This window comes from Bos indicus, chromosome X (assembly GCF_029378745.1).
Source record: "Bos indicus isolate NIAB-ARS_2022 breed Sahiwal x Tharparkar chromosome X, NIAB-ARS_B.indTharparkar_mat_pri_1.0, whole genome shotgun sequence".
In the NCBI taxonomy this organism is placed as follows: Eukaryota; Metazoa; Chordata; class Mammalia; order Artiodactyla; family Bovidae; genus Bos; species Bos indicus.
In genome coordinates, this window is record NC_091789.1 from 137,063,082 (window position 1) to 137,087,933 (window position 24,852).

Here is a 24,852-nt window from a genome sequence, read left to right on the forward strand (position 1 = left end):
ATGCAGTAATTCTTTTCATGTGGCCGCCTACTGGTTTGTGAACTGCACTATTAAATATTAAAAATTACGAGCTTTAACAAAAATGTTTATAACAAGCCAACTCATCCAAACAGGCATTTGGTCAGTAAGAAGTTAATTTCACACCAATAAAGTTTTAGAGTGTAGATTTATTTAGGGCCATTTGCACATGTTCATAGAATAGTTTACCCCCACAAATGACAAGACAGGTCCCCTTCAGTGAGTCCCTAGCCTAAACATTATCTGCTTTACTTATACATAGCAAGAGGATAACATTAAACACAGAAGCTTTTGATTTGTGGCACCAGATGATGGTCTACGCAGGGCCCTGTGTAGTTTCATTCTTTTACAGATGGTTGACTAGTTTTCCCAGCACCACTTGTTAAAGAGATTGTTTGTTCCTCCATTGTATATTTTTGCCTCCTTTGTCAAAGATAAAGTGTCCATAGGTGCATGGATTTATCTCTGAGCTTTCTATTTTGTTCCATTGATGTATATTTCTGTCTTTGTGCCAGTACCATACTGTCTTGATGAATGTAGCTTTGTAGTATAGTCTGAAGTCAGGCAGGTTGATTCCTCCAGTTCCATTTTTCTTTCTCAGGATTGCTTTGGCTATTTGAGGTTTTTTGTGTTTGCATAAAAATTTTGAAGTTATTTGTTCTAGTCCTGTGAAAAATACCATTGGTAGCTTGATAAGGGATTGCGTTGAATCTATAGATTGGGTAGTTAACTCATTTTCACTATATTGATTTTTCCCATCCATGAACATGGCATATTTCTCCATTTATTTGTGTCATCTTTGATTTCTTTCATCAGTGTTTTATAGTTTTCTATATATGGGTCTTTTGTTTCTTTAGGTAGATTTATTCCTAAGTATTCTTTTTGTTGCAGTGGTGAATGGGATGTTTCCTTAATTTCTCTTTCTGTTTTCTCATTGTTAGTGTATAGGCATGCAAGGGATTTTGCAAGGGATTTTTGTGTATTAATTTTATATCCTGCAACTTTACTATATTCATTGATTAGCTCTAGTAATTTTCTGGTTGCATCTTTAGGGTTTTCTATGTAGAAGATCATGGCATCTGCAGACAGTGAGAGTTTTACTTCTTTTCCGATCTGGATTCCTTTTATTTCTTTTTCTTCTCTGATTTCCATGACTAGGACTTCCAAAACTATGTTGAATAGTAGTGGTGAGAATGGGCATCCTTATCTTTTTCCTGATTTTAGAGGAAATGCTTTCAATTTTTCACCATTGAGGATAGTGTTTGCTGTGGGTTTGTCATATATGGCTTTTATTATGTTGAGGTATGTTCCTTCTATGCCTGCTTTATGGAGAGGTTTTTTTTTTTTTATCTTAAATGGGTTTTGAATTTTGTCAAAGGCTTTCTCTGCATCTATTGAGATCATCATATGGTTTTTATCTTTCAGTTTGATAATATGAGTATCACATTGATTGTTTTGTGAACACTAAAGAATCCTTGCATCCCTGGGATAAAGCCCACTTGGTCATGATGTATGATCTTTTTAATATGTTGTTGGATTCTGTTTGCTATAATTTTGTTGAGGATTTTTGCATCTATGTTCATCAGTGATATTGGCCTGTAGTTTTCTTTTTGTGTGTGGCATCTTTGTCTGGTTTTGCTATTAGAGTGATGGTGGCTTCATAGAATGAGTTTGGGAGTTTACCTTCCTATGCAATTTTCCAGAAGAGTTTGAGTAGGATAGGTGTTAGCTCTTCTCTAAATTTTTGGTAGACCTCACCTGTGAAGCCATCTAGTCCTGGGCTTTTGTTTGTTGCAAGATTTTTGATTACAGCTTCGATTTTTGTGCTTGTGATGGGTCTGTTAAGATTTTCTATTTCTTCCTGGTTCAGTTTTGGAAGGTTATACTTTTCTAAGAATTTGTCCATTTTTTCAAAGTTGTCCATTTTATTGACATAATTGCTCATAGTAGTCTCTTATGATTTTTTCTATTTCTGTGTTGTGATTTCTCCATTTTAATTTCTAATTTATTGATTTGATTCTTCTCCCTTTTGTTATTGATGAGACTGGCTAATGGTTTGTCTGTTTTATTTTATCTTCTCAAAGAATCAGCTTTTGGGTTTGTTGATTTTTGTTATAGTCCCCTCTGTTTCTTTTTCATTTATTTCTGCTCTAATTTTTTTTGACTTCTTTCCTTCTACTAACCCTGGGGTTCTTCATTTCTTCTTTTTCTAGTTGCTTTAGGTGTAAAGTTAGGTTGTTTATTTTATGTTTCTCTTATTTCTTGAGGTAGGCTTGTATTGCTATGAACCTCCCTTTTAGCACTGCTTTTACTGAATCCCAAAGGTTTTGGGTTGTTGTGTCTTCATTTTCATTTGTTTCAGTGCATATTTTGATTTCCTTTTTGATTCTTCCATGATCTTTTGGTTATTCAGAAGTGTGTAGTTTAGCCTCCATATGTTTGTAGTTTTAATGTTGTTTTTTTTTCCCCCTGTAGTTGACATCTAATCTTATCGCATTGTGATTGGAAAAGATGCTTGAAATGATTTCAATTTTTTAAAAATTATCAAGGCTAGATTTATGGCCCAGGATATGATCTGTCTTGGAGAATGTTCCATGTGCACTTGAAAAAAATGTGAATTCCATTGTTTTGGGGTGAAATGCCCTATATATATCAATTAGGTCTAATTGGTCCAATGTATCATTTAGAGCTTGTGTTTTCTTTCTAATTTTCTGTTTGGTTTATCTATCCATAGGTGTGAGTTGGGTATTAAAAAGTTCCCCAGTATTATTGTGTTACTGTTAATTTCTCCTTTCATACTTGTTAGCATTTGCCTTACGTATTGAGGTGCTCCTATGTTGGGTGCATATATGCTTATAATTGTTGTATCTTCTTCTTGGATTGATCCTTTGATCATTATGTAGTGTCCTTCTTTGTCTCTTATCACAGTCTTTATTTCAAAGTCTATTTTATGTGATATAAGTATTGCTACTCCTGCTTTCTTTTGGTCCTCATTTGCTTGAAATATCTTTCTCCAGTCCTTCACTTTCAGCCTGTATGCATCCCTAGATTTGAGGTGGGTCTCTTGTAGACAGCATTTATAGGAGTCTTTTTTTATATCCATTCAGCCAGTCTTTGTCTTTTGGTTGGAGCATTTAACCCATTTACATTTAAGGTAATTGTTGATAAGTTGTTAAAGCTCAACATTCAGAAAATGAAGATCATGGCATCCGGTCCCATCACTTCATGGGAAATAGATGGGGAAACAGTGGAAACAGTGTCAGACTTTATTTTTCTGGGCTCCAAAATCACTGCAGATGGTGATTGCAGCCATGAAATTAAAAGACACTTACTCCTTGGAAGGAAAGTTATGACCAACCTAGATAGCATATTGAAAAGCAGAGACATTACTTTGCCAACAAAGGTTCATCTAGACAAGGCTATGGTTTTTCCTGTGGTCATGTATGGATGTGAGAGTTGGACTGTGAAGAAAGCTGAGCGCCAAAGAATTGATGCTTTTGAATTGTGGTGTTGGAGAAGACTCTTGAGAGTCTCTTGGACTGCAAGGAGATCCAACCAGTCCATTCTGAAGGAGATCAGCCCTGGGATTTCTTTGGAAGGAATGATGCTAAAGCTGAAACTCCAGTACTTTGGCCACCTCATGCGAGGAGTTGACTCATTGGAAAAGACTCTGATGCTGGGAGGGATTGGGGGCAGGAGGAGAAGGGGACGACAGAGGATAAGATGGCTGGATGGCATCACTGACTCGATGGACGTGAGTCTGAGTGAACTCCGGCAGTTGGTGATGGACAGAGAGGCCTGGCATGCTGCGATTCATGGGGTCGCAAAGAGTTGGACACAACTGAGCAACTGATCTGATCTGAGGATCCTGTTACCATTTACTTTGTTGTTTTGGGTTTGTTTTTATAAACCTTTACTTTGTTTCCTGTCTAAAGAAGATCCTTTAGCATTTGTTGAAGAGCTGGTTTGGTGGTGATGAATTCTCTCAGCTTTTGCTTGTCTATAAAGCTTTTGATTTCGGTCTCGTATCTCAATGAGATCCCTACTGGGTAGAGTATTCTTGGTTGTAGGTTTTTCTCTTTCATCACTTTAAGTATGTTCTGCCATTCCCTTCTGGCCTGAAGAGTTTCTACTGAAAGATCAGTTGTTATCCATATGGGTATTCCCTTGTGTGTTATTTGTTGCTTTTCCCTTGCTGCTTTTAATATTTGCTCTTTGGTTTAATCTTTATTAGTTTGATTAATATGTATCTTGGGGTGTTTTGCCTTGGGTTTATCCTGTCTGGGACTCTCTGGGTTTCTTGGACTTGGGTGGCTATTTCCTTCCCCATATTAGGGACGTTTTTGACTATTATCTCCTCAGATATTTTCTCATGCCTTTTTTTTTTTTTTTTTTTGTCTTCTTCTTCTGGGACAGCTGTGATTTGAATGTTGGGGTGTTTAACATTGTCCCAGAGGTCTCTGAGGTTGTCCTCATTTCTTTTAATTCTTTTTTCTTTTTTCCTCCCTGCTTCATTTATTTCCACCATTCTATCTTCCATTTCACTTATCCTCTCTTCTGCCTCAGTTATTCTACTGTTGGTTCCCTCCAGAGTGCTTTTGATCTCAGTTATTGCATTATTCATTATTGATTGATTCTTCTTTATTTCTTCTAGGTCCTTGTTAAACATTCTTGCATCTTCTCGATCCTTGTCTCTAGTCTATTTACCTGTAACTCCATTTTGTTTTCAAGATTTTGGATCATCTTTACTATCATTTATTCTAAATTCTTTTTCAGGTAGACTCCCTATCTCCTCCTCTTTGGTTTGGTGGGTTTTTATCATGTTCCTTCACCTGCTGAATGTTTCTCTGCCTTTTCATTTTGTTTAGATTGCTGTGCTTGGGGTGCCCTTTCTGCAGGCTGGAAGTTTGTGGTTCCTCTTAATTGTGGAGTCTACTCTCCATGGGTGGGGTTGGACCAATAATGACTTGTCAAGGTTTCCTGGTTGGGGGAGCTTGCATCTGTGTTCTGGTGGGTGGAGCTGGATCTCTTCTTTCTGGAGTGCAATTAAAGTGTCCATTAGTGTGTTTTGGGGTTTCTATGGGTTTGGCATGGCTTTGGACAGCCCGTCTTTTAATATTCAGGGTTGTGTTCCTGTTTTGCTGGCGAATTAGCATGGTGTGTCTTGCACTGGATCTTGTTGGCTCTTGGGTGGAGCTTGGTTTCAGTGTAGGTATGGAGACTTTTGGGTGAGCTCTTGTCTATTAATGTTCCCTGGAGTCAGGAGTTCTCTGATGTTCTAAAGTTTTGGAGTTAAGCCCCCTGCCTCTGGCTTTTGGTCCTTCTCTTACAGTAACCTCAAGACTTTTCCATTCATGCAGTATAGAAGATAAAACCCCTAGGTTTGTTGGTGAAACAATTCTCTACAGCCAGGAATACCCAGAGAGATCCACAGAGTTATATAGAGAAGAGAAGAGGGAGGAGAGAGGTAGAGGTGACTAGGAGGAGAAAAGGGGGAGTAAAAAGGGGAGAGAGCAGTCGAGCCAGAAATCAAATCCCTAAGTGCCCTCCACAGCCTGGAACACCGAGAGAGATTCACAGAGTTACATAGAGAAGAGAAGAGGGAGGAAGGAGATAGAGGTGACCTGGAGGAGAAAAGGGAGAGTCAAAAGGGGAGAGAGGAATCAAGCCAGTAATAAAATCCCTCCTTTTGAAGAGATTGGGCTGCCTTTCTGGGTGCCTGTTTTCCTCTGACATTGTTCAGAAGTTTTTTTTTGTAGAAGTTGCTCAGCATTCAAATGATCTTTTGATGAATTTGTTGGGGAGAAAGTGGTCTCCCCGTCCTATTCCTCCACCACCTTGGGGCTGCCCCTCCCATAGGTTTATGTATGAAGTAAGGCCATCATTTGTATCACATCACTGTCCTGCACAAAATAAAAAGTAAATATTTCACATAAGAATAAATACCTGTGCCTTTCATGTTGAGCTTTATAACTGAATGTGTACTGCTGTTCACAGCATCAGCTCTTTCACTTTCAGCAGAATGAATTGAGCTTTACTTCATTTTCATAAAATGGATGAAAAATAAAGTTGTATAATTGTCACTGGTATTAACTGATTTTTCCATTTGAATCATCTGATACCATTGATATAAATCTGGCATCATTTAATTGGGAATTCTTTTCTTCTAATTGACTTGACACAATAGCTGTGATGTTATGTGCACCAGAACATTTGGAATTGAAAATGAACAAATGAAAAGTTGTCATTTGGTCAAAATGAACAGCCTCGCTGCAGGTCCTCAGACCTTTGGCAGCTGCTTGTATTAAATTATTTTCAGCTACAGGCTTTTTAAAATGGCAAATTTTGAAGAGATACTGATGCCTCTGTAGTAGGTTTGATCTTCTGGTTTTCACATGGAAAATTATGTCGTAAGGACCCCCATTGTAGATGGTAAATGTTAACAAATATTTTGTGCATATTGCACTTAGTCAATACCTTACTTGAGGAAAGGAAATTCAGTATTTAATGTTTCATCAAACCTTTTTATTAGCTCATTGCTGCAAAGTAAGAAAAGCTTTGCCAAACAATAAAACAAATAAATGTTTGAGATTTATCCCATACAGTAAATGACAGGAGTACAATTAAAAAGGAAAAATATTCCAACTATTTTCCACATACTCTATGAAAGGATTATTGCCCAGCCTTTATTTTCCACACATATTTCATATAGTCTTAACCTAAATTGTCTTGTGTTCCCACCAACACCAATAAGCGGTAACCTAGCTCATTTGTGTATTTCTCAGGCTGATAACAGACTGTGTACTACCAGATGGCTCGTGTGACTAGCTGAGTCTGCAGTGTCAAAAGTTTGTCCTATGGCCACCATGTTCTTTAAGGGGTCAGCTGTCTGAGGGAGATCGTTTGCCAAGAAGACCATATCTTTGCACTTCTTCCATCAAGAGGTAGATCCTACTTCCTCTCTGGAATAGTTTGAATCTGGGATAGTCCTGTGGTTTGTTTTGACCAATAGAAAGTAGTGGAAGCATCCTTGAGGGATTGCTGATTAAGGCTCCAAGACCCTTTATAGCTTCCTCTTCTACTCTGTTTGCTGCCCTGAGATCACCATGGCTGGGTGAATTAGAGCCCATATAATGAGAGAGAGGGCTTACCAGGTGGCGCTAGTGGTAAAGAATCTGCCTGCCAACACAGGAAACATAAGAGATGTGGGTTCAATCCCTGTGTTGGAAAGATCCCCTGGAGTGGGCTACAGTTCGTGAGTTTGCAAAGAGTCGGACACAACTGAAGTGACCTGGCACAACAGCACAACAGTGAGAGAGAGGCCCAGCTGTCAGCTGGTACCAATTTTCAGACATATGAATGAGATTATCTTAGGCCAGCAGTTCTCAGAGTGTGGTCTGATGACTTTTGGTGATCCCTGAGGCCCTTTCAGGGGATCCATGAGATCAAAACTATTTTCATAGTAATCCTAAGACATGTGCCTTCTTTGCTTTCCTTCACTCACAAGTGTGTATTTGAATTTTCCAGAGGCTATGTGATGTGTGATCACATCATTGTTCTGATGGTTAATAGACAATTCATGCTTATGTATTCATGTTTTAAAAAATTCTGTTTTTTAATATGGTGAGCATCTATAACTATAATCCAGTTAAATGAAAGCTCTTTGTGGTCCTCAACAATTTTTAAGTGTGTAAAGGGATCCCAAGAGCAAAATATTTGATACCACCGTCTAGATCATCTAGTGATATGACTGTACCCACATGAATAACCCCAGACTAGACCAGCAGAGGAATTGTTTAGCTCAGCCCAGCCCATGTCCCTTGCACACAGACTCATGAGCAAACAAAATGGTAGTTGTTTTAAGTCATGAAGTTTTAGGGTGGTTTGTTAAACAGTAACAGATAACTGATGTCCTGTCTGTCCTTAGATGTACTAGTCTGAGAGCACTTCATTTTATCAGGTGGTTCTGCGCATGCTGTCCTTCAAAGGGTGGTAGTGATAAATCTGTGTCTGGAGAAGACTGGAAAAGAAGCAGTTGGTTATTAGTAGCCATATTTAGTACTTAATCACTTGTTAAATGGTGAATTCTTTTCGCTGCCTTTGGGTCTCACACACTACTACAGGAGACCATTTCAGAAGCTGGAATTACACAATAAGAAGTCTACTAAATTCATTCAGCTTATATAAATACATCTTTTAACAATATTACTTGTAAAATAGTCAAATACATAGAAGTGGAGTGTAGAATGATGTTTGCTAGGACATGAGGGGAGGGTAGAAATGGGGTGAGATTGGTCAAAGGGTGCAATGTTTCCATTATGCAAAGTGAATAAATTCTAGAGGTCTAATGTACAGAACAGTGAGGATAGTTAACAATATTGTATACTTGAAATTTGCTAAAAGGATAGATCTTAAATCTTCTCAACACACACACATTGATAACTATGCTGAGATGATGGACATGTTAATTAGCTTGATGTGGTGATCTTTTCACAAGATAGAGGTATACCAAAACATCAAATTGGATACCTTAAATACATATAATTTAAAATGTCAGAGATATCTCAAAGAAGCTGTCAAAAAACAGATTAACTTCATTAAAAATGAAAAATCCAGAACAAATGCTGAACTTGACAGGACACGGGAACGGTAGATATAAACTGGCCTGTTCTGAGTCAAGGAGTATGTATTGTTATTTTAGGTCTTGTCCACCACTGGCTGGAGATACATCCTGGGTGACCTTGTCTGTGGTGCCGGTGATGGTTTTGAAACATACCACGAGAAGCCAGGAGAAGTAGCACTGAGTAAAATTGTAAATAGCTTCAAGGCATTAAAACAGTAGACAGTTTTATTTTGTTTTGTTTTTTAAGAGAGAATGGTCCACAAGGAATATAGTCATTATTTTATAATAATTTTGTGTAGGGTATAATGTACATTGTATACCTGAAACTAATATAATATTGAAAGTCAACTGTACTTCAATTTAAAAAAAAGAATGGTCACCCTAGGCATTTAAAGCATCATTGAGGAAAGAATTTTGGGCTCTTTGAGAGGAGGAAGTAATCAAATATGGGTAGTAGAAAGTCAGACCTAGCATCAGCTGACACAGATTTGAATTCTGATGAATCTTCTGCTTAGTATTTGGGGGTTGGGGCACATATGTCTCCCTTCCCCTCCTCTGTATCATAGGAAAAATAACTACTTTTGTCACAGAGTTCATCCAGGGATTAAATGCATAATATATATAATACATTGAAAAGAGTGCCTGGTCAATAGCAAGTTGACAGCTTGTTATCATCCTCAGGCTCTTAAGATGTGTTAGTGAATACAGTCTGTCACAATGCTGGACTAGGAAAGCCACACGTCACACCCATGTCACACTATAACCTTTTTGTAGTTTATGTGTTTTATTTTTTTAGGTTATATGATCCATTAAGCAGTAATGATGGACATTTCATGGCCATTAATGTTGGGTTGGTAGATCACACACATCAACACAATTGGTGAAAATTACCAACAACACAAAGAAGCTGTAATCATTGGTTGCTGTACCTTCACCAGTGTAGCTTCAGCAAATATTTAGTTCTTTTCACATAACAAAGAACCTGGAATTGGACAGTCTAGGGCTGGTGGCTGCATAAGGACCCCCAGGCTCTAAACTCTAGCTCTTTTGTCAGCCATCCTCAGTGTGTGATTGCTGCTGGTGGGGCGGGGGTGTGGTAGTCAGCTATTCCCTGCTCCCTCTGTGCCCACATTGCTGGCACGAAGAAGGGCAAAACAGGGAGTGCACATTGGAGGATGCCCTCTCTGAGTATGCCTTGCTCAACTTCCTCCTGTACGTCACCAGCCTCAATTGAGTCATCTGGTCATCCTGTCTCCAAGAGAGGCTGGGGAATGAAGTTTTTAGCTGGGCATACTGCCTCTTCCAGTAAAAGCAGAATTAGGAAGGAAAAGAGGGAATAGCTATTGAATTGTTGTTTGTTTGAATTATTTTTTTATTGAGGTATAGTTGATTTACAATGCTGTGTTAGTTTCAGGTGAACAGCAAAGTGATGTATGTGTGTGTGTATGAAAAAATACATATATACTTTTTCAGATTATTTTCCCTTATAGGTTATTATAAAACACTGAGTATAGTTCCTTGTGCTATATAGTAGGTCCTTATTGGTTCTCTATTTTACATATAGTAGTGTGTATATGTTAATCGCATGCTCCTAATTTATCCCTCACCCCACCCCCTTTCCTCCTTTGGTAATCATAACTTTGTTTTCTATGTCTGTGGGTCTGTTTCCATTTGTATGTAAGTTCATTTGTATCTTTTTTGTTTTTTTAAGAGTCCACATATAAGTGATATCATATATTTGTCTTTCTCAGTTTGGCTTACTTCACTTAGTACAATAATCTCTAGGTTCATCCATGTTGCTGCAAGTGGCATTATTTCATTCTTTTATGACTGAGCAGTATTCCATTTTATATAGATAGATACACATACACACATATAACACACCTTTATCCATTCACCTGTCAATGGACTTCTGTAGAGGCTGCCTCCATGTCTTGGCTATTGTAAATAGTGCTGCTGTGAACATTGGGGTGCATGTATCTTTTCAAATTATGGTTTAGTCTAAATATATGCCCAGGAGTGGAACTGCAGGATTATATGCTCAACCTGGTGGCTCAAATGGTAAAGTCTGTCTACAGTGCGGGAGACCTGGGTTTGATCCCCAGGTCAGGAAGATCCCCTGGAGAAGGAAATGGGAATCCACTCCAGTACTATTGCCTGGAAAATCCCATGGACAGAGGAGCTTGGTAGGCTACAGTCCATGGGGTCACAAAGTGTCAGACATGACTGAGCGACTTCACTTTCTTCACTTTCTTTTCATGCTCAACCTGGTTTTAGTTTTTAAGGAATGGGGGTTCTCCATAGTTAGCTATACCAGTTTACATTCCTACCAACAGTGTAGGAAGTTTCCCTTTTCTCCATGCCCTCTCCAGCATTTATTATTTGTAGGCTTTTGGATGATGGCCATTGATTGGTATGAGGTGATACCTCATTGTAGTTTTGATATGCATTTCTTTAATAATTAGTGATGTTGAGCATCTTTTCATGTGACTGTTGGCCATCTGTAGATCTTCTTTAGAGAAATATTTATTTAGATCTCATTTTTTGATTGGGTTGTTTGTATTTTTGATACTGAGTTTTATGAGCTGTTTGAGGTTAATCCCTTGTTGTTTGTATCATTTGCAAATATTTTCTCCTATTCTGTAGGTTATCTTTTTGTTTATGGTTTCCTTTGCTATGCAAAAGCTTGTAAATTTGATTAGGTCCCATTTCTTTATTTTTGTTTTTATTTCCATTACTCTAAGAGATGGCTTCAAAATTTTGCTGCAAGTTATGTCAAGGAGTGTTCTGCCTATGTTTTCCTCTAGGAGTTTTATAGTATCTTTCTTACATTTAGGTCTTCAATTGGTTTTGAGTTTATTTTTGTGTATGGTGTTAGAGAGTGTTCCGAGTTCATTCTTTTACATGTTAGCTATTGGATTGTTAGAGGTAGAATTCTGTTTTCTGCCTTTAGATCTCACTTGCTATTGCATAACATCATTGCAAAGTTGGCATTACAAAGTGAATGACTGTTAAACCCACCCCAGCCAACTCTGCTCCACATCACATTTTTCATTTTCCATCCAATTGTCATGGAGTCACAGTGATACACTCATTAAGGGACTGGAGAAATTTATAAGCACTGGGGAGACCCATCTCTCAATATGTTTATTCGAAAGACCATTTAGCCAATTCAAGAGATTGCACTGTGAATAATTTGTCTTTTTAGAGGAGTACAGGGAAAGTCAAGCTGTAACCCTTTATTTTGGAGAATTTGTATCATCACATCTTTGAATAGATTTTAACACCACAGGCAAGAAATAAAAACAAGATTTGTTTTTGCTGTTCTCAGAGCATTTTAAGGACAATAATATCTTTGAGACTAGCTTTGGGTTGATTTTCTCTGATTCCTCTGCAACTGTTAGCAAATGCCTACTGTGATAGTATGCAAATCTCTGTGAGAAAAATGATGCCACAATACAGCAGGGTAATTTTCTATGTAGGAAATTCACCCGCCACCCCCCCTCCCCAAATCCCCCTCCAAGTGAGACCCAATGATGGAATGATTCCCTCCCCTTCACTTGGGTAGCACTTTGTCTCTCTATTGTTTTGTCTCACAGTTGCTCTGTCTTCTGTTAGTTACTTCTGGATCTGTTCCTTCTCTACATTTCTCTCTCCACTATACTGAAGTAATTTTAAAGCTCAGAGACTAAGCCACTCATCTTTCTATTTCTGATACCTTCTAAATCAGCACTGCCCAGTAGAAATAGAATGAGTCACTAAACTGTCTTCATGCTAGATGTTCTCGTAGCTACAATAAAAAAGTAAAAAGAAATAGGTAAAATTAATTTGAAGAGATTCCCCACATCCAAGATCAGGAGCAGCAGCTGCGCTTTGATGGACTGGCTGTGAGGAGATACCCCACATCCAAGGTCAGAGAAACCCCAGTAAGATGGTAGGTGCTGGAGCGGCTGTGAGGAGATACCCCACGTCCAAGGGCAAAGAAGAAGCCCCAGCAAGATGGTAGGAGGGGCAAATTCATGTTTAGAATCAGACCTCATTCCCACCAGAGATGCTAAGAGGGCTCAAACAAACCTCGTGCACACCAGGACCCAGGGACCCCACAGAGACTGGGACAGAACTGTGTTTGAGCATCTCCTGTGGACGTACAGGTCAGTAGTGGACTGCCGCAGGGACAGGGACTCTGGGTGCAAGAGCCCTGGGTGTGGTATAAGCCCTTTTGGAGGAGGTCGCCATTAACCCCACCATAGAGCTGCCAGAACTTACACAGGACTGGGAAATAGACTCTTGGAGGGCACAAACAGAACCTTGTGCACCAGGAGAAAGGAGCAGTGGCCCCACAAGAGACTGACCCAGACTTGCCTGTGAGTGTCCAGGATTCTCCCATGGAGGTGTGGGTCGATGGTGGCCTGCTGCAGGGCTGGGGGCACTGAGTGTAGCAGTGCATGCATGGGATCTTTTGAAGGAGGTGGCCATTATCTTCATTACCTCCACCATAGTTTGGCCCCAGTAAAGAGCAGGGATGGAACACAGCTCCACCCATCAACAGAAACTTTGGATTAAAGATTTACTAAGCATGGCCCCATGCATCAGAACAAGACCCAGTTTCCCCCTCAGTCAGTCTCTCCCATCAGGAAGCTTTCATAAGCCTCTTATCCTTCTCTAACAGAGGGCAGACAGATTGGTTAGTTTTCTGTGATTGTGGTTTTCAATCTGATCACATGGACCACAGCCTTGTCTAACTCAATGAAACTATGAGCCATGCCATGTAGGGCCACCCAAGATGGACGGGTCATGGTGGAGAGTTCTGCCAAAATGTGGTCCACTGGAGAAGGGAATGGCAAACCACTTCGGCATTCTTGCCTTGAGAACCCCATGAACAGTATGAAAAGGCAAAATGATAGGATACTGAAAGAGAAACTCCCCAGGTCAGTAGGTGCCCAATATGTTACTGGAGATCAGTGGAGAAATCACTCCAGAAAGAATGAAGAGATGAAGCCAAAGCAAAAACAACACCCAATTGTGGATGTGACTGATGATGGAAGCAAGGTCCAATGCTGTAAAGAGCAATATTGCATAGGAACCTGGAATGTTAGGTCCATGAATCAAGGCAAATTGGAAGTGGTCAAATAGGAGATGGCAAGAGTGAATGTCAACATTCTAGGAATCGGCAAACTAAAATGGACTGGAATGGGTGAATTTAACTCAGATGACCATTATATCTACTACTGCAGGCAGGAATCCCTCAGAAGAAATGGAGTGGCCATCATGGTCAACAAAAGAGTCCGAAATGCAGTACTTGGATGCAATCTCAAAAACGACAGAATGATCTCTGTTTGTTTCCAAGGCAAACCATTCAATATCACCACAATCCAAGTCTATGCCCCGACCAGTAATGCTGAAGAAGCTGAAGTTGAACGGTTCTATGAAGACCTACAAGACCTTTTAGAACTAACACCCAAAAAAGATGTCCTTTTCCTTATAGGGGACTGGAATGCAAAAGTAGGAAGTCAAGAAACACCTGGAGTAACAGGAAAATTTGGCCTTGGAGTATGAAATGAAGCAGGGCAAAGGCTAATAGAGTTTTGCCAAGAGAACGCACTGGTCATAGCAAACACCCTCTTCCAACAACACAAGAGAAGACTCTACACATGGACATCACCAGATGGTCAACACTGAAATCAGATTGATTATATTCTTTGAAGCCAAAGATGGAGAAGCTCTATACAGTCAGCAAAAACAAGACCAGGAGCTGACTGTGGCTCAGATCATGAACCCCTTTATTGCCAAATTCAGACTGAAATTGAAGAAAGTAGGGAAAACCACAGGACCATTCAGGTATGACCTAAATCAAATCCCTAACAATTATACAGTGGAAGTGAGAAATAGATTTAAGGGACTAGATTTAATAGACAGAGTGCCTGATGAGCTATGGACAGAGGTTCATGCCATTGCCCAGGAGACAGGGATCAAGACCATACCCAAGAAAAAGAAATGCAAAAAAAGCAAAATGGCTGTCTGAGGAGGCCTTACAAATAGCTGTGAAAAGAAGAGAAGTGAAAAGCAAAGGAAAAAAGGAAAGATATACCCATTTGAATGCAGAGTTCCAAAGAATAGCAAGGAGAGATAAGAAAGACCTCCTCAGTGATCAATGCTAAGAAATAGAGGAAAACAATAGAATGGGAAAGACTAGAGATCTCTTCAAGAAAACTAGAGATACCAAGGGAACATTTCATGCAAAGATGGGCTCAATAAAGGACAGAAATGGTGTGGACCTAACAGAAGCAGAAGATATTAAGAAGAGGTGGCAAGAATACACAGAAGAACTATACAAAAAAGATCTTCATGACCCAGATAATCATGATGGTGTGATCACTCACCTAGAGCCAGAAATCCTGGAATGTGAAGTCCAGTGGGCCTTAGGAAGCATCACTATGAACAAAGCTAGTGGAGGTGATGGAATTCCAATTGAGCTATAACAAATCCTAAAAGATGATGCTGTAAAAGTGCTGCTGCACTCAATATGCCAGCAAATTTAGAAAACTCAGCAGTGGCCACAGGACTGGAAAAGGTCAGTTTTCATTCCAATCCCTAAGAAAGGCAATGCCAAAGAATGCTCAAACTACTGCACAATTGCACTCATCTCACATGCTAGCAAAGTAATGCTCAAAATTATCCAAGCCAGGCTTCAACAGTATATGAACTGTGAACTTCCAGATGTTCAAGCTGGTTTTAGAAAAGGCAGAGGAACCAGAGATCAAATTGCCAACATCTGTTGGATCATCGAAAAAGCAAGAGAGTTCCAGAAAAACATCTATTTCTGCTTTATTGACTATGACAAAGCCTTTGTGTGGATCACAACAAACTGTGGAAAATTCTGAAAGAGATGGGAATACCAGACCACCTGACCTGCCTCTTGAGAAACCTGTATGCAGGTCAGGAAGCAACAGTTAGAACTGTACATGAAACAAAAGACTTGTTCCAAATAGGAAAAGGAGTACGTCAAGGCTGTATATTATCACCCTGCTTATTTAACTTATATGCAGAGTACATCATGAAGAACACTGGGCTGGATGAAGCACAAGCTGGAATCAAGATTGCTGGGGAAAATATCAATAACCTCAGATATGCAGATAATACCACCCTTATGGCAGAAAGTGAAGAAGAACTAAAGAGCCTCTTGATGAAAGTGAAAGAGGAGACTGAAAATGGTGGCTTAAAGCTCAACATTCAGAAAACGAAGATCATGACATCTGGTCCGATCACTTCATGGCAAATAGATGGGGAAACAGTGTAAACAGTGGCTGAGTTTATTTTTGGGGGGGCTCTAAAATCACTGCAGATGGTTATTGCAGCCATGAAATTAAAAGACACTTACTCCTTGGAAGGAAAGTTATGACCAACCTAGATAGCATATTGAGAAGCAGAGACATTACTTTGCCAACAAAGGTCTGTCTAGTCAAAGCTATGGTTTTTCCAGTGGTAATGTATGGGTGTGAGTTGGACTTTAAGAAAGCTGAGCGCCGAAGAATTGATGCTTTTGAACTGTGGTGTTGGAGAAGTCTCTCTCTCTCTCTTTTTTTTTAAATTTTATTTTTATTTATTTATTTATTTATTTTACTTTACAATATTGTATTGGTTTTGCCATACATTAACATGTATCCGCCATGGATGGACACATGTTCCCCATCCTGAACCCCCCTCTTGAGAATCCCTTGGACAGCAAGGAGATTCAACCAGTCCATCCTATAGGAGATCAGTCCTGAGTGTCCATTGGAAGGACTGATGTTGAAGCTGAGATTCCAATACTTTGGCCACCTGATGCAAAGAGCTGACTCATTTGAAAAGACCCTGATGCTGGGAAAGATTGAAGACAGGAAGAGAAGGGAATGACAGAGGATGAGATAGTTGGATGGCATCACCGACTCAAAGGACATGAGTTTGGGTAAACTCTGGGAGTTGGTGATGGACAGGGAGGCCTGGTGTGCTGTAGTCCATGGTGTTGTAAAGAGTTGGACACAACTGACTGAACTGAAAATTAATTTTAATAATATTTAGTCCAAAATAAGGCAATGGCACCCCACTCCAGTACTCTTGCCTGGAAAATCCCATGGACGGAGGAGCCTGGTAGCCTACAGTCCATGGGGTCGCTAAGAGTCGGACACGACTGAGTGACTTCAATTTCACTTTTCACTTTCATGCATTGGAGAAGGAAATGGCAACCCACTCCAGTGTTCTTGCCTGGAGAATCCCAGGGATGGGGGAACCTGGTGGGCTGCCGTCTATGGGGTCACACAGAGTCGGACACAACTGAAGCTACTTAGCAACAGCAGCAGTCCAAAATACGATCATTTAAACATTTAATCAATGTAACATAATTGTTGAGATATTTTACAGTTTTTTTTTTTTTTTTTGGTATTAAATGTTTGAAAGCCAGTATCTGTCACATTTTGGACTTTTCAAGTGTGCGTAGCCACATAGGACTGCTGATTGCCATATAGGACAGCATAGGTCTAGACAATACCTTGGGCAATGAGAGTACCAGTACAATTTTACTTCAGTCCCCAAAGAGTTTAAATGCTAAGATTTTAGGAGACATCGTAGTTACAGATTAATATGGTTTGAAAAGATTGGAATGTTCCTTTAATAGTGTGGTCAGCTTTATGCTTCATTAATCAGGCTTAAAAAATGATGGAATGGGGAGAGATTTTGTTTATCTGAAATCATATAATAACTTGACTTTAGAGAACATAGAGTTGAATTCTCTCATATTACAGACAGAAGTAACTGTGATTCAGATTGGTTAAGTGAGTTGTCTAAGGTCACACATCTAGTTTGTGGCAGAGCAGTGTTTGGACTCAGTGATTCATCCAGCACTTACTTAATGAACTTTTCATGAGCCTTCTCTATGCAAGGTACTGTGTTAGGTACTTAGGATACACAGTTAATAACTAAGACACAGTTCTAGTTTGTGAGGAGTTAGAGTGGGAGACCAGGAATAAGAATCATGCTCTAGAACACTCTGGGTATTATAAAGCTTGTACAGTGGAGTGCAAAGAGGGGGAAGTGGTGTAAAGGATGGGATAAGAAAGGTGTCACCCACATCAGTGCCTCCTATGTCCTGAATTTAAAATGGCGGGCAGGGGGAACACTTGACCCTTTAGCTAACACATCATTAAATGTGGAATTTCTTTCATTTTGAATACAGTTAGGCATTTTCCTCTGACACACCTTTGGGGCATGTCTTGGCTTGTGTTTCCCCAAAAGCATAGCCTAAGACAAACACGTGGGAACAGATCACCTAATTGGGGAATGACCCCAGGATGCACGAGTGAGGGAGTGGGAATGAGGCATAGAATAGGGAAAAACCTGAGAAAGGTGAGTTAATATGTATATTTCAGCTGTAGGCAGATGGGGCTCAGTCCTGCTGGAAGATAGTGTAGAAGACCCCTCAGAGTTGTCCTGGCCTGTGAAGGGGAAGCTGGAGCATTTACCCGTTGACTCCTGTCCCTCCTTGATTGATTTGACCTGGGGGTGTTGAATCTGGGCTGCCTGGTGCACAGGCTGAACATGCTTCCTCGGTAGCAGAGGGAGAGGGGTCCTTGAGTCAGGGGACTGCCAGTGGGTACAGGACCATCCACTGTAGCTGCAGGTGGGCTCTGAAGTGGGTGCAGGTGCAACCAGGCACGACAGCAGCAGTGTCCGCCACAGGAGGATGGCTGACCCTTCACCATTCAGAACCAGTGTTTTATCTTAGTAGCTTAAGTAGTAGCATTTTCTTCTACTTTATCTTCAAGTTTACTGTTTGCCCCCTTTATCCTGGTTCTCTCTTGCAATATCTGTTTGCAGAATCTTGTGTCTTTGTCCCTATAGCTATAATCTTTCATCATTTTCATCCTTTTGTTCATGTCATTTGGGGAGTGCTGTTCAGGTTGGCCTTACCCATTTTGATTGGTTTGTTCTCTAACATAGATTCTGCCTGTTTGTTAGCTGTGGTGGGCACTTCTGCCTTTGTAGCTTCCTTGAAGTCTTTTCAGTTGTTTTCAGCTCTCACTTCACCAGTGCCTTTTCCGTGCCTTCTGTTTTCATCCTGGCCTTTTGTGCTTTCATTTCACCATGCATTGCCTACTTCAGAGAGTTCAAATTTTCTTTATTTTTTGAAAGACCAATTTTCTTCTATTTCCCACAGTCCTATGTTTCACAGTTTGCTACTCAAACTGTGGTCTGAGCCCCAGCAGTATTACCATTCCCAGGGATCTTGTTAGAAATGCAGATTTTCAGTCTTCACTCCACATTTCCTGAATTAGAAGCTGTATTTTAACAAGATACCCTCACCCCCACTTCCACACCCTAATTTGTTTGTATAATGAGGTGGAAAGTGAAAGGGAAAGTCGTTCAGTCGTGTCTGACTCTTTGCGACCCTATGGAATAGTCCTGGAATTCTCTAGACCGGAATACTGCAGTGGGTAGCCATTACCTTCTCCAGGGGATCTTCCCAACCCAGGGATCGAATCCAGGTTTCCCGCATTGCAGGCTGATTCTTTACCAACTGAACCACCAGGGAAGCCCATAAGGGTGAGGTAAGGGGTGAGGAAGTGTGGAGAATTACTAATTCATGGTTCCCTGGAAGGTGGTTTGAGACTGTGATGAGGAGCAGAGACTCAGTTTTATTTGAATCTGAGTCTTGCCATTCACCAGTCACACGGCTTTGGGAGATTTAGCTGTCCTTCCTCAACTTTAGTTTCTTCACATCCAGAATGGGAATAATAATTTCTTTTTTATGAGAGGTTCTGAAAATTAGATAAGTACGTAAAATGCCAGCAGAGTAGCTGGACCACAATCATTTGAAAAATAGCCACTATATGATCAATTTTTAATGCTGCAAAATAATTTTATTGATCTTTCCATGTTCAATTCTTTTTTTTTTTTTTAATTCTGGCTAGTTCATCCTTGAAAGAAAGAGACCTAGCCTGTGTTGAGGAAGAAGAAATTTTCCTCTATCCTTTGTTGACTTAAAAAAAATAGTCATAACTTAAAGTTGAGAGTTATGTTTTATTCAGTGGGAATTTTTAGGATTTCAAGCCATGAGATAGCATCTCAAGTAACCCTGAGAGAGCTGCTCTGAGAAGGGGGGAGGGGAGGAGTCAGGTTATATAGAAGTTTTACACCAAAAGGAAGGTAGCCTGAACATCAAGAGATTATTGTTAATTAAAGGAAACCAGATATCTAGTTAAGGAATTTAGTGCTTTTCTATGTATGAAAAGATGCAAGAGTCTGGGCTCACAGACATCATTGTGGTTATCTGGGTCATTAAGATCATTTTTGTATAGTTCTTCTGTGTATTCTTGCCACCTCTTCTTAATTTCTTCTGCTTCTGTTAGGTCCATACCATTTCTGTCCTTTATTGTGCCCATCTTTGCATGAAATGTTCCCTTGGTATCTCTAATTTTCTTGAAGAGATCTCTAGTCTTTCCCTTTCTATTTCTTTGCAAATACAGTCCTTTCCCTCTGTTTCTTTGCACTAATCACTTAGGAAGGCTTTCTTATCTCTCCTTGCTATTCTTTGGAAATTTGCATTCAGATGTGTATATCTTTCCTTTTCTCCTGTGCCTTTCACTTCTCTTCTTTTCTCAGCTATTTATAAGCCCTCCTCAGACAACCATTTTTGCCTTTTTGCATTTCTTTTTCTTGGGGATGGTCTTGATTCCTGTCTCCTGTATAATGTCATGAACCTCTGTCCATAGTTCATCCAGCCCTCTGTCTATCAGATATAGTCCCTTAAATCTATTTCTCACTTCCACTGTATAGTCATAAGGGATTTGATTTAGGTCACACCTTAATGGTCTAGTGATTTTCCCTCCTTTCTTCAATATAAGTCTGAATTTAGTAATAAGGAGTTCATGATCTGAGCCACAGTCAGCTCCCAGTCTTGTTTTTGCTGACTGTTTAGAGCTTCTCCATCTTTGACTGCAAAGAATTTGGTATTGACCATCTGGTGATGTCCATGTGTAGAGTTGTCTCCTGTGTTGTTGGAAGAGGGTGTTTACTATGACCAGTGAGTTCTCTTGGCAAAACTCTGTTAGCCTCTGCTCTGCTTCATTTTGTACTCCAAGGCCAAACTTGCCTGTTACTCCAAGTATCTCTTGACTTACTACTCTTGCATTCCAATCCCCTGTGATGAAAAGGGCATCTTTGTGTGTTAGTTCTAGAAGGTCTTGTAGGTCTTCATAGAACCATTCAACTTCAGCTTCTTCGGCATTAGTGTTTGGGGCATGGACTTGGATTACTGTGATATTGAATAGTTTGCCTTGGAAATGAACAGAGATCCTTTTGTTGTTGTTCTTGAGATTTTACCCAAGTACTGCATTTTGGACTCTTGTTGACTATGAGGGCTACTCCATTTTGTCTAAGGGATTCTGGCCCACAGGAGGTGGAAAGACTTCCTATCTCTTTTGTTTCTTAATAGTAATCAACATAAGTTCATCCTCATGACAGAGAGACACATTTTGGGGTAGCAGATTTTGCTCCTGTACTCTAATATTGAAGGTGATGCTCCTCCCCCTGTTTAGGTTTGTGAACCAGCTAGGGATTCTTAGAGTTTCTGACTCAGATTTGCGCCTCAGGGGAGAAGGGGGTTTGATAGGTACAGCTCTTAGCCAAATTTCTGATATCTAAATGCCTCAGAAAATGTGCAACTCAGACCTGTTCTTTCTGAAGTAGGAGTAGTTATTTAGCCAGTTACATCTCATCCTCACCAGCTTCCTCTCTGGCTCTGTCCTGTTTCAAAGGACTAGAGGTAGTGGTCAGTTTCTCAGGCTTATCTCCCCAACAGCCCTCAAAATTTTTCCTGAAGAGTGGCGAGTCATTGATTGCTTTGCTCGGCTTCCAAGGCTACCCTGAATCAAAATATCCTGTGTCCCAGTGGACTATTTGCTGGAGGAATGGACATGGAGAGTCAGACAGTGCTTGCTAGCTACCATCACATCTGGGAAGTTGAGAAGTATTTTACCTTGGGGCTGTGCTGACCTTTGAAATTTGAGTTTTATTCATCCCATATGCTAATTCATGGGGAAATTCTTAAATTGCCTTTTCTAAGCCAAATTGAAATTTTCATAGAACAGGTGATAAATGAGAATTTTAAGCCGAGTATTTTAAGCTGTCAGGTATAGGGGCTACCAGTCATTCATTATAAGGAGCAGGACCCTATGGGGCCATCCCAGGACAGACCCCTCCCCCATATCTTTTGCTGTAACTCCTATCTGAAATACCTAGATAATAGTATCTGATGCATATCTCCAGAGTTGTTTTACACATGTGAAAACCACCACTAAATGGAAGAAATTAACTACCTATGGTCAGGAGCACATAGTCCCAGACCTACTGGTGCCTAAGGATTGATATTGTTAATCCCCCAACCCCCAAGACACTGTCCTGTTACCTTACATGCGCCAATCAGAGAATTGTGCATGAGCTGATCATGTACCCTGGGACGGGACGCATCTCCTTTACCTGCCCTTTAAAATTGCTTTCCTGAAACTCTGCTGCAAGTGACAGCTTTTTCAGCACCAACTGTCCTGATCTCCTTGCTTGGTGACCTGTGATAAACATTGCCCGTTCCTTCACCACAACCCATTGTCAGGAGATTGGCTTCACTGTGTGTGCGTGGGTGCACCCAAGTTTGGTTCAGTACCATCAACAGTTAGGTTTGGAAGCATCTCTGTCTTTGCACAGCAGTGCTTGCACCATTATTTGAATGTTTTATTACATTTTTTTCATTTTTTTATAAAAATGTCATTGAGAGGAAAGAGTGGGATGAAGTGAGAGAATAGTATGGAAACATACATTACCATATGTAAAATAGCAAGTGGGAATTGGCTGTGTGACACAGACCTCAAGCCAGAGCTCTGTGACAACTAGAGGGGTGGAATGGGGTAGGAGATGGAAGAGGGGGTTCAGGAGGGAGGGGACATATGTGTACCTGTGACTGATTCATGTTAAAAAAAAATGTCAGTGAGAGACGCCTAGATCTCAAACACAGTATAGCTTCTTAAGCATGCTGAAAGCTGATCGTCTTTAACTTTATTTGGAGCTCATCAGACTTAGACATGAGGAATACGCTAATTGTGAAGAACATGAATAAAAATAGTAAACATCTCAAAAATGGTGAAAATATATTATTGAACAGTGTGTCAAAATGATCTATGTATTTTGAGTTTTTCTAATATTTTTTAATATCTCTGGGAGTTAAATCTTCTTGTAAGGGAGGAAAAATAATTTTCCTTTCACTCTTCTAGATTCTTGGCTGAGATTGCATGATAAAAGACAGATTAATGGGAGAAAAACAGAAGTTTAGTATCATGTATGTGTCTTATATATATGAGAGACCCAGGAAGACTGAGTCACTGTCTCTAACCTTCAATACTATCTCCAGCTAAAAACAAAAGATGGTGGGCAAGGAGAGAACCAGGTTTTCAAGGCAAAACATAGTAAACAAAGGTAAGGATGTTATACAGATTTAAGTCTAAGCCTTCTTCCTTGATAGAGCATCTAAAGATCTAGTATGGCAAAACCAATACAATATTGTAAAGTAAAAAATAAATAAATAAAAAAAATAAAGAAATATTGGGTTGCCAAAAAAAAAAAAAAAAGTAAAATTCACACAAGATAAAAAAAAAAAGATTTAGTGATCCTCCGCTTCTTGGTACTCAAAGGGTACCCTTGCATATGGAGATTCCCCTTATAACTGTAAATTGCTCTTACTAAAGGGTAACTTCTATTTGGTTTTCAGAGCTTTTCCCATGTCTGCTGTTTTCTTATTGTTGTTATTGTTTTTCCTTTAAAAACCAACCTTCTTAAAATAATCCTTATCTCAAAGAGGCATATTTTTGGTGGCAAATTCTGCTTTCATTCCTATACAATCCTATTATTTGACTTTCTTAAACTGGAATTTGTATACATTGTTAGGAAGATATTTTATTTCAAACTATGGGGCTCTTACACTGTGATATTTATGCTGGAAACATAATTAGGATGTAATTCCTATTTTTTCTCTCTACCTTTAAGGTAGTTTAAAAATTCAAAGGATGGCGATTCCTATTAATTAATAAATAATCCTGTTGCTTTTTCCCCCTCATAAATGAAACAAGTAAAGGAACAAGTCTCAAATGGAGTCACTAATGCTAAGACCTATGAAGACTTAATACCTGACCTAACTGCAGTTTCAGCCTTTACCAGTTGTGAAATTTTAAAACAATTTCCTAATCAGCACTAGTGAGAAAAGAATCCTTGAATAAAGCTGATTAGATCTTCAAATTTAGTTAGTTGAATTTTGTTTCTTAACGTGTGAGGTAACTTAAATAATTTTTCTGGGCCCTTGTTGACACTAGAAAAATGAGGACAACAGGTATCATTCACAAGTTATTATGAACCTCATAGTATTCAGGGAACTACTAAAAGAATTTGAGGATTTCCTAGAGGATAATGTATCATTGAATAGCTTTTACAAACGTAACAGCTTATGTTTTCCCATTCCACTTGGGGGAAGGTATTTTCAGGTCTCAATTTCTGGCTGGAGAGTGTATATTCTGGAAAAAAAATAGTGTTATTTTGTTGGCTCAGACACTAAATCCAAGTCTTTTACTAATAGCTTATGAAAATTCCCAGCTTCCAAGATGACTTTAATGTGTCGAAATGTGACCAAAAGAATCCTGTTCATATAGTTTGGAATTACATGTGAAATTGTGGTTCTTGCCATCAATCTGCTGTGTGATCTGAGGAGGTCTATTTAATCTATGGGAGTCCTGGCTTCCTCATATATAAAGCAGAACCTAGTAGGGTTATTTGGGCATTGACTGGGTCTTCCTAGGTGGCACTACTTGCAAAGAACCCACCTGCCAGTGCAGGAGACCTAAGAGACTCAGTTTCAATCCCTGGGTTGGAAAGATCCCCTGGAGTAGAAAATGGCAACCTACTATATTTCTTCATGTTAAGTGGATCATTTTTGGTATCTTAGGAGAAGGAAATGGCAACCCACTCCAGCATTCTTTCCTGGAGAATCCCATGGAGAGAGGAGCCTGGAGGGCTACAGTCCATGGGGTCACAGAGTCGGACACGACTAAAGTGACTTAGCAGCAGCACCAGCAGCAGCTATGAACATTCTGTGATTGCTTTCCAGATGATTTAAATAATAGGTTAGAACTATGTACAATCCT

At 39.7% G+C, this 24,852-nt stretch overlaps 1 pseudogene; it reads left to right on the forward strand.

Moving 5' to 3' along the window:
- LOC109555043 (dual specificity protein phosphatase 18-like) overlaps positions 1-24,852 on the forward strand; it is a 226,765-nt pseudogene that overhangs the window by 168,192 nt on the left and 33,721 nt on the right.